Source organism: Saccoglossus kowalevskii, chromosome 16 (assembly GCF_978046115.1).
Source record: "Saccoglossus kowalevskii chromosome 16, keSacKowa6.1, whole genome shotgun sequence".
Classification (NCBI taxonomy): domain Eukaryota; kingdom Metazoa; phylum Hemichordata; class Enteropneusta; family Harrimaniidae; genus Saccoglossus; species Saccoglossus kowalevskii.
This window is the reverse complement of record NC_140656.1, coordinates 21,179,678-21,189,924: the sequence shown is the minus strand read 5'-3', so window position 1 is coordinate 21,189,924 and position 10,247 is coordinate 21,179,678. Positions and strand designations below refer to the sequence as shown.

General features: G+C 34.9%; 1 pseudogene across 1 annotated transcript; it reads right to left on the bottom strand.

Moving 5' to 3' along the window:
- Nucleotides 1-1,655: 1,655 nt before the first annotated feature.
- Nucleotides 1,656-5,874, bottom strand: LOC100370366 (ras-like protein family member 10B pseudogene; annotated as a pseudogene). The gene is made up of 2 exons (XR_014926699.1): nt 5,803-5,874; nt 1,656-2,683 (listed from the first exon to the last, which is right to left on the bottom strand). The product of XR_014926699.1 is annotated as a ras-like protein family member 10B pseudogene (transcript).
- Nucleotides 5,875-10,247: the final 4,373 nt, after the last annotated feature.

The window sequence follows — 10,247 nt, the reverse complement described above, 5'->3', positions numbered from 1 at the left end:
ACATGAACGATTCTCTTTCTCTTCTCCGATCATGGTAGATGTCAAATCTCGTCAACTGCAACATAATTATCAGAGAAGTATTGACACTTGTATATTTCATTGTAAGTAATGTACATCAGCAACAATTTAAGTTCCATTTCCAACTTATATATTGTCTTTACACTTAATTAATGTTCTTGTCATTCTGAAAAATCACTCGACTGAACAGCCAATTTTTGATAAACAGAATTGCCATTACCGATTCTCGTCACTTGTAAAATGTGCATCAGCAACAATTTAAATTCTATTTCCAACTTCTATATTGTCTTTACACTCAATTAATTTTCTTGTCATTCTGTAAAATCACTCGATTGAACAGCCAACAGAATTGCCATTACCAATCCTCGCCTCTTGTGTAATGTAAGTCGAATGCTATTTTGTAAAGACTTATTAGTTTTAAACTCAGATTACTGCCAGTGGCACGTATCACGCGCAGAGAAGGCAGCATTCACTCATTCATTCATTCATTCAAAAGATACAGTTGGGTTTAGAGGCGTATATCATGCCGCTGCTGATGTCATTATATATGTTTTACTACCTATGCTGCCAGTTTGTTGTATATGTATTATGTCTTACTCAATTATTATTTGGAATTGGTTTGATGATATTTCTATATTCATGCATTATTTATTTATTCTACATATTTTTGATTATTTTATTTATATTTTTAATTATGTTTTTGAAATCAAGGTTTTCAGCATTTATGCATTTCTCCCGAAAAATGAATTCAAATTTGCTGTTCTTCAAATTGTCAATTCAAACTCAGTCTAATTATGTTTGACATTGTAGCTAAATACGCCAATAACATCAAAACAACGCGAACACATAAGGTCTGGACCGTTGCATATATATTTCTGAGCAAAACAGCAAATCTATTTTTAAAAGACACCCAATCTATGGAATCCCAACATTTCTACTAATGATTAACGGTAAGTGAACCAAAAAAATGTGGCTCCATGACTATTGATGCTAGTTCACAAATGAATCGCAGAAAATGAGCTTTCAGTACTATCAAATATGAAAAATCAGACAGTATTTACAAACGTTAGATTGTAGAAATGTGAATATAGCACTGTGTTTACAACGCGCCTCGAAATACTCTGTTGGGTGCGCGTGTGATGCACGCTGATTATTCCACTGCACATATATGATACTAACCGTATAAAACCTGTGTTTTGTGTCTCGATACGACAGTGGGTTTCCTCGTGATCCAAGGTTACCACACTCAGCTGAGTAATTTATAAAGCTATAAATGTGTCCGTGGGCAATAACAGAACATTCCGGCAATAAGATATAGGATTACAATGAATGTTTAGTGTTGCTAGGCTACTAAATTATGCAGGTAATAATAACGTTGTTGTGGAATATTAATATTAATGAAACCAGGATAACAACTAGGGTGTGAAACATGTGCACATTTAGTGAGTTTTCATATCTTGAATATTCAGTATGAGTAATATTGTAACGGCATAATATGCTAATGGCAGCGTTGTTTTGTTTTTTTGTATATTCTGCATGAATTTGGGGTTACCTAGTAGGTAGTCTATAAGAGCATTGTCCCACTTTCGTATCGTTGGGTCTAGTCCGCCCTTTAAAGCAAGAGCACACTGCAAAGATTTTGTATGTACTTAGAGCGGAATGATTTAATGAGAACTCTGACTTCACAAGCCATTTCATGATATAACCATAAACGAATTTGAATTAATCTTATGAAGTATTCGAACTTTTTACGTCACATAATTATGCAACTATTACGCCGTAGTCCGCCTCGTAGTCTAGCAGTCGACGTTTTATCCCGATATTCACATATTAATTTCATAATCTCACTAAATAAAGTCACAATATGCCAGTTATATTTTGCCGAACATTCAACGTAACCAGATTTCCAGTTCTTCTTAATTATATGCGCCATGTCCCTCTTGAACAGCCCACCGCATTTACCTAAATCACTCTTGTTACCAGCTACAACCATCGGTATTTCACCAACACCGCTCGCGCGATAATCCAGTATCTGTTCACGTAAGTCTTTGACGTATTGGAAACTGTCAACATTTGAAACATCGAATATAAGAAGAAACGCTGCTACATCTTTCACTTCATCCGAGTAAGATTGAAAATCCACCCAATCATAGTAACTCTTCATTTGAAAATATTGTAGTGGAGGCGTTTCGATAATGTTCAGTTGATAAAGATGTTGATTTGCTAGAACAACTGGTGTATATGTTGACGTTACCTTTGTTGGGAAATGCTGGTCTGGAAACGTGCAGTCTTTATACTGTTGTATAATAGCAGTTTTACCTACTGCAGGGGCGCCAAGTATTGCTATATCAATTGTCTGCATAGTAGATAGATGTCACAGTAGCACAGTATATTTGTAATATTATACTCAGTCGTAACAGGCTGTTTCAAGTTATGGCTCTCGTATAATTAATGATCCATATGTCGTTGATAATGACCAAGTCTTATATATAATGTTCTGTAAAAAATGACTGGTAGACAACAACAGGTACTTATTTTGCAGCTCGGGTCTGTTGAACGTTGACCAAGTGCAACCATTCTCCATCACAATATCTTCGAAAAAAAAATTTGAGTTCCGTCGCATATTCGTTGCTGGGTAGGTATTGTAATAGATGGCAGTGAATTCCTAGGTGTTGTAGAGAAAAGGAAACGAGTGCGACGGTTAAAAGTCGAGTGACAGTATAGTAATATCTACAAAGATACTATAATCCCTTTGTACGCTCGATTTATAATTCAACGTATACTCTGAGAACACAAAGTCTCGGCGGGTCATCAAATAAGGCAGAAGTTTAATTGGTTTCATGCCTTTATTAACTCGATCTGACAATTCTAATATACAATTTTCAATTTGCGGAGATGAAAGCCGGAACATAATCCAACGATAGGCTTTAAATTAGATTGTATTAAAGGTAACAAGAAGAACGAGTTAAGCTGAAATACTGAGTATGGACTTTGGTTCGCTGGCATAATTAAATCTGTAACCTATTCGGATGACGTTTATTAGAAAATGATGAAGGGGAAATTGTACATTCGGGTAGGATCTATAAATCCATATCTTGTTTAGTGCAAATATTCAATTGTCGAGTCTATAACTACATAAGTGGCAATAATGGTAATTAAATTGATATGGTGAAGCATGCAAAGAATATGAAGCACTGCTTTTCATCACAATTATATGGTATTTGCATTGTGTTGTGGTGTTATATGTTTATTTGTTTAATTTCTTAGCGCAGCAATAATAACGACTGTTCAGGTTCATCTTTTTAACATAAAAAATATATATATGTTTACCACTTTTTAAATGTTGTGATGTTCATATTTAGGAAATAGATAAGATTGTTTTACATTTAAAAAATTCACGTCAACATGTTGTGATGATTTCAGTAACATGTTCAAATATTAGATATATTAAGTGTTCATTCATTGTACGTAATTCTGTGGACCCAAAGCCTTCACCAATCGAATAAGTATGGTATATATGCATACATTGCTTAAATACGTAAGATCCATCCATGACGTCTAGGTCAGGTTAGGAGCATAATTACAATATTCGTTCACAAACACATAATAATTGCGGAGCAGTATTTTAAGTTTATGTATATTAGAATCAAGAACGTATGCATTATTTTGTGCAATTTGATTGCCTTTCAAATAAATTATTTTTTTAATGAAAATTAAATATTATCGGTTTTGAAGTGGATAGTATGAACGGCAATTTAATTAAAAAAATACCATTATTTAATATGTACAATACGTGCGGGTGGAGGAAATACTAACCTTATATTGTGAATTTGAACGTTATATATTAGGAGACATTAAACATGACATTATTAGTTGAAGTCGTGACTGTTCTTGTAATTGAATTCTCTGTTCACTTGAAAGTGAGTTTTGCTAAGTACGGCTATTATACTGTAATAAGAACGTTAGTAAAATAGCAAAGTTCATGAATATGTCATTTATCCTTATCTTGTCAAGTCAATGTAAAAGTGCACGAGGCTGGCAGGATTATGGTTAATATGTTCTGTTAAGGTTCCAGTGGTGTACATCTACTCTTAAACAAACCTGGCAGCTAAGCAATGAAAATATAATTTATTTTTATCAAAACAAATGACAATAATAATACAGGATACTGTTTTCCATTATTATTAGATTTTTGAATTTCTGTATTATTGCCAGAATTATGTTTAAGGTAGAGATGCACTTTACCTGACAGGTATTTTAATTAGTTGATTAGGAAACCAAGATGACCTCCCTTGTTCAAAAAACTATATATGTTCGGAAAGCTTATTGTATAAATTTAAAATGTTGTTAGTATTTTTTTATGTCAAAAGTGATTTAAAAAAAATAGCTTCTAAACCATGCTTCTGTTTCCTGTAAAAATTGGTTTATGGGTACATTTGTTTACTATGAAGCAAGTGTCGTCTTGAAAACTGTCTACCAGTTGTCAATTTTACAGGGCAGCAGCTCACATTTCACTACTTCAAGTTTATGCATTAACACCCCCAGGCTAGTTGTCTGTACGGTTGCTGTAACACTGTCCAACCAAAAACAATGCCCCAACGACGTTTTGAAGATAAATATATTGTCAATCATTTGTGAGAATTTCAAAACAAAAGGTCAAAGCGTCTAGGAGCTATTTTTTTAAAGTTCTGGGATGTGCACTAAACAAAGCTGAGATAATTGCTAATTTGCATAACCTTTCACTCAGTAAAAAGTTTGCTAATGCTCATAATTAAAATGGCTGTAACAGTTCCAAATTTGAATGTATTATCGTTTTGTTAAAAGTTAAGTATAGTGCATAATATGGAGATCCCGTCATTTCTTTTTTTCACCATGTTTTTTTTTTATTATTTATGTACAGCCTTGCTAAATCTTGCTAAGCATTCAAAAGAGAGAATGTTTGCACCTGTTATCTATATTTTAAAATCGTTTTTTTTTTTAGTATGTTCCACTATTCAAAATTCTACAAAATTTTAAGTCTATAGTCAAGACTGTTTGGATAATAAAAAGCCAAATAAAAAAAATTCACTCCCAAGTGCCCAAGAACCTGCATCTCTAGTTTAAATGGCGGCAGTCGTCGCGCCGCGTCCTGTTCGTCATGGGACCCATAGCGACGTATACAATGCGTGTCAAATACATTGTTTATTTACATGAAATTCGAACACGCGCTGCGCGACGACCACCGCGCTTTAAGAGTTTCAGTTTGACTAATGTGCGTAATTATTTTGTTGATTAATGAGTCTGTTCTACGTGATAATGCGCTTTTCAATTTCGAATATTTATAATTTTATTAATACATTGCAAATACTTTCCAATATATGACCACTAGGTTCATTGTAAACAACACAAGACAAAATTAAATCATGTTCGAGCTTTCTTTTCGATGTTCAGTAAAATTTTAGCCACAATCAATTTGTAAGAAACTAGTTAGATTACAAAAATTGTCCAGTTTGTGAAACCATAACCTTTACACAAAGGTAGCAATCGTTTGAAGCCATACAATTCAATAATAGAGGGCGTCGGTTCAATTATAGGGACGTGGTCAATATGAAATATAACATTTAAAGTTAACAGTCCGCCTGAAATGCAAAATAGTCCTAGATATTACAAACATTATTAGTTATTTTCCACTATCTTGTTCTTTGGGGGAGTAAGCTAAGTATGCGGCGGGTGTAGAGCAAGATTCGTTTTTGTAGGTTTTATGTTGTCACTACATGTGTCTGATTTCATAACATTACTATTTACCTTTATATACTGTAACACAATTATACCAGTAATCTGATGTCATACATTCTACGCATTGATTATGTATCGAGTGTCTCGTCGTATACTTTGAAAAGAAAAAGGAAGAACAACGAAGAAAGTCAGAATGTTTGTTGTACTAACTGTAATTTATAATTGGGTTAATGAAAGCAAACAAAGTGCTGACTTCACAACGCCAATTTTGGCGCAAATAGCGACTTTATATATATACTTCTTTTACAAGTTCAATTATTTTGTAATCACATATTTCAGTGAAATATTAGTTAGTGAGTGAAATATTAATGTTATACATACTTAAATCTACAGAAATAACACATAATGAACTCATACAATGCGTGTTCGTATTTCTGGGGGAATTTCGGGTTTCAACTAGCTTGAATCAGAACGCAGTAAGATCACGGGCAGAACCCATGCCGATCAAGAATCTAGCATCTTGAAATGATTGTTGATTACTAGTACACAATAGGGCCAGTTTATGTCTATTGTTTCTAACTGTTATTTTTTATCATTTAGTAAAGAAATAACTAAATGAGTCATTGTATTCGTACAATGCGTGCCGACCGACGACTGAAACAAACTGCCGTACGGAGAACGCCGACCTGCAGCGAAAATCAACTTTGTCTCTACACTTCATTACTTTATAGTAACGCTTTATAGTAACCTTTTTTTTATTTTGTGGCATGCATATTTCCAGGTAAATCGCAAATGTTGTGTCCCTATTGTAGAGAAACATGAACTTGTATGTCATGTGATTTGTCAATGTCATTGTCAATTGTAGTTTACCTGAACAAAATTGCAAATAAATAGGAAGAAAATCGACTGTTTGAAGATAATTAACACCAGTTTAAACTTGAGTAACTTATTATAAGTAAATCTAAGACACGAGTATTAGACCCAGTGCAAAATATTTTACACATTGGTCATTTTGTTAACCTGAGAAAACAGTTTAAATAAATAAGCAGTCATTCCGATGCAGCATTTGAAGATCATAAGTGACCAGTATCCTATCTTTTTCTTGATGGCATATAGTCTCATTCGAATGGTAGACGTAGCGTAATTTACTCTTTTACCCACAGTTACAATGTAAATTTCCTTCAATGGGAAAGGGGTAATTTCTTAATTCCGAAACAATCACGTACTAGATTGTAAATGATTTGGAGACAGTGATTTGTGAGACGACTATTCGTGCGTAATATCAGCTTTATATTGACATGCGTTTAAATTCAGTGATTTCCCGTTTTATGGTTAATTACACCGCATCTGCTTCCAAGACAATGTTTCGTGCAGTACAAATTCATTAACAAAAGCAGGAGATGTGGTTATTTGTGATTTGACGCCAAACACAATTAATAGTCTAATACGTTATGTTCCATTTAATGAGCTTGGCGCGTATTTTGAAGTATTAAAGCGGTGGAGTCGTCCCCTGCGCATGCGCCGGATGGTCATAGCGTGCCATTGTTTACAAACAAGCGTCTTCCCATGAGTCTTTAGCGTTTGTTGTTATCGTCGCCTGGGACTCAACGACCCTCAACGGGCTGACGATCCTCACTCACTCACTCTTTGATGAATTTATTTATTTATGTTTTATGTTCAAAGTTTAATATATACAACAAAGAAAATCCCGGCTCCCCCAGGTGATCGGTGAGTCAACCAAACGCATGTGGTTATTTTATGACATGCTTTCAATTTGACGCAAATTCGAAAAACTGGTTTTGGTTAGAAACGTCCGCGCATTTTTGCGGTTTAGTGAACGTTGTAAAAGACCTTACTATTTTTGTGGTGGTTGCGATGGAATCTCAGTCAATTAGAAAAAAAAAACAATTTACAAACTTGCATGGCAAACGAAATTTGAATATTTTCATATTCAAATCGCCGTCCACAAGGACCGGCGGTTTATCGACTAACGACCAACAAGTGTGGGAACACGTTCAATCACTATAATGTCAATATGAAAACTTTGTAGTAGGCGTCTTTAGTTTTGATTTAATCTGAGTTCTCTGTGACGCGAATACATCGGGGCAAACAAGGTAATGTTCAGAGTACATATAGATATTCATCATGGCGCCAGTGAACATCTGTACGAAAAACGGATTATCATCGGGTTAATATGGCGGTAGCTTTGCCGAATTAGTATTGACTCATGCTCTTATTTTCACTGTCCCTTGACAATGTACGACAACTGTTTTTTTGTTTTTTTTCAAAAAGAAAGTGACCGTTGGCAAGCTGGTGTTCCGTCAACTTGGCTGATTTATGAGCGCGACATCAACAGATGACAAATGTTTAAAGCATGCCTTGCGCACTAAACGACTAGTTTGTTTTTACTCGGTAAACATTTCCGATAAATAAAACACATTAAATTCGACACTTTGGGGGTTATTATGTCCAGGACACCAGTTTGCCACATAAACGCCCAACCAAATTGACGCTCCTACTTCCTTTTGCCTTACCGTAACATGTAGGTGAAACTAGAAGAATGCTCCTCATCTATGGTGGTTTATATTCTTTACCGTCATTTCTTTTTGACAAGGGTGAAAATTTCACTCAAGAGCTCGTTCAATTCGCTTTGTGGTATGTAATCAAGGGGGCACGTTACATTTCCACCAACCACTTATGGTATCTGTGGACATCCCGTTCGGTCGTTTTCACTGTACCTTTGTAGTGTGTCCTAATAAAATTATACACTTAATAACCTCCTAGTCATTATCGATTGTGTATCCCCAAACAGTTTATCGAGTACCTACTGAATAAGTTGTGTCGTCTGTTACTTCTAAACAGTCAGCCGTTTAACACAATATGTTAAGATATTCATCCGCAACAGGGAATTTTAGGAAGGATTATAAACTATTACGAACATACAAACACCCACCATGTCTTTCGAAGCTCACGACCACAGCTTCAGCGGTAATTGCACATGCACTTCAATTGGAATGAATTATATTTCGTTAGCAGATATATTGATAAATAATATATGACAGAATTACACAAATGATGCTAACATAAATAAATATAAAACATAATAATAAATAGATTCGGCTACAGCAATATTTTTTTCAAACTGGTCGTGTTTTTACACATGCATATCAGAAGTCCAAATCTCTGTTCGAAACTGTCGTCTGCGCAACACATTTTCAAAAGAACACTTGCTCTCTCCTGAACAATACAACCAATCGTAATCAATATATAATATTAAGATATTGAAATAATAAAATAGTGTATTGTAAATGGTCAAATAAACACAACGATTACAATATTTAATTATCGCCTACGTTAATTTGCAATGACTTTGAATCACAAATGATTAGATTTGCATGGACATACTACCATTTACATTATATGTATCCAGCTACACTCGTACTTAAGGCTGAGGACGTTTGACAATACTGTACGGTACGTACGGGATATGCACTCACCTGCCTAGCTGAACACGACCCCCTCTGTCTAGTATGTACACTACATAACGTGAACTGAAATACGACAACTCCGTATCACAGAAGACTATATGTGGACCATTCTATTATAAACGGGGGTGAGCAAATTACTGCCATATGAAATTAACTGTTCTGTCAATTAGGTATGTAGGCTTTCAGCTGTCAATGTTTGTGATATGTTGGAAATTAATCTGTTTGATTGACCTTGCTTAGAGATTACGTTATTATCTGTTATACGGAGATAAGCAGTGAATGAACTATGAACATTCGATGGTCGCTATTTTTATTGAAAAAAACAAAGGATTAACATGCATAATATAAGTGTCAAGAAAAAAAATTCGATAAAATTAGTCTCTTGAAATGGAGGTCAATTATTGTATAAAACTAAACTCTTGTCACATCATCTACTGACCATTTGATATAATATTTTTTTGTTATACCGGTGACCATGTTTTCCTACTGTAATAAAATATTACTTGCATATATGTGCTCGGTTGAGCGCATTACCATAATTCCGCCCACATTACAAAAATCAATCGTCTGTATATTTGATGCACCCTGCTGTTGCCAGTGCATATCTGTCGCGACGATTGGCATCCCTCTTACACATTGTTTTCGAACTGTCATTTTTGTATTTGTAGTACAGGTGACACTCTCCAATATTGGTGTCACGAGGCTATCAAACCCGTCGACGAAAAAAAATCCGAAGGTAACGCAATATACCTTGATGAGGGCGCAGCTGTGATGTGCTTAAATAAAAGACTAAAATTGAGAAATTCAACACCGTCAGCATCGGGTAAGTTACCATACAAATAAAGTGCAGAAGTAATTATACTGTAATTTGAGAAACAAGGGTTCTTATGTGGCAATCTATAATAGTGCGCAAACTTGCTATTTGCTTGTCTGTCTACTGACACACTTAAGATCGCGCATTGAACCGTTAGTTCGGTATTCACTCCAGCACACTTCGACTGCATCTCACTACTTTGTTGTTTCCTT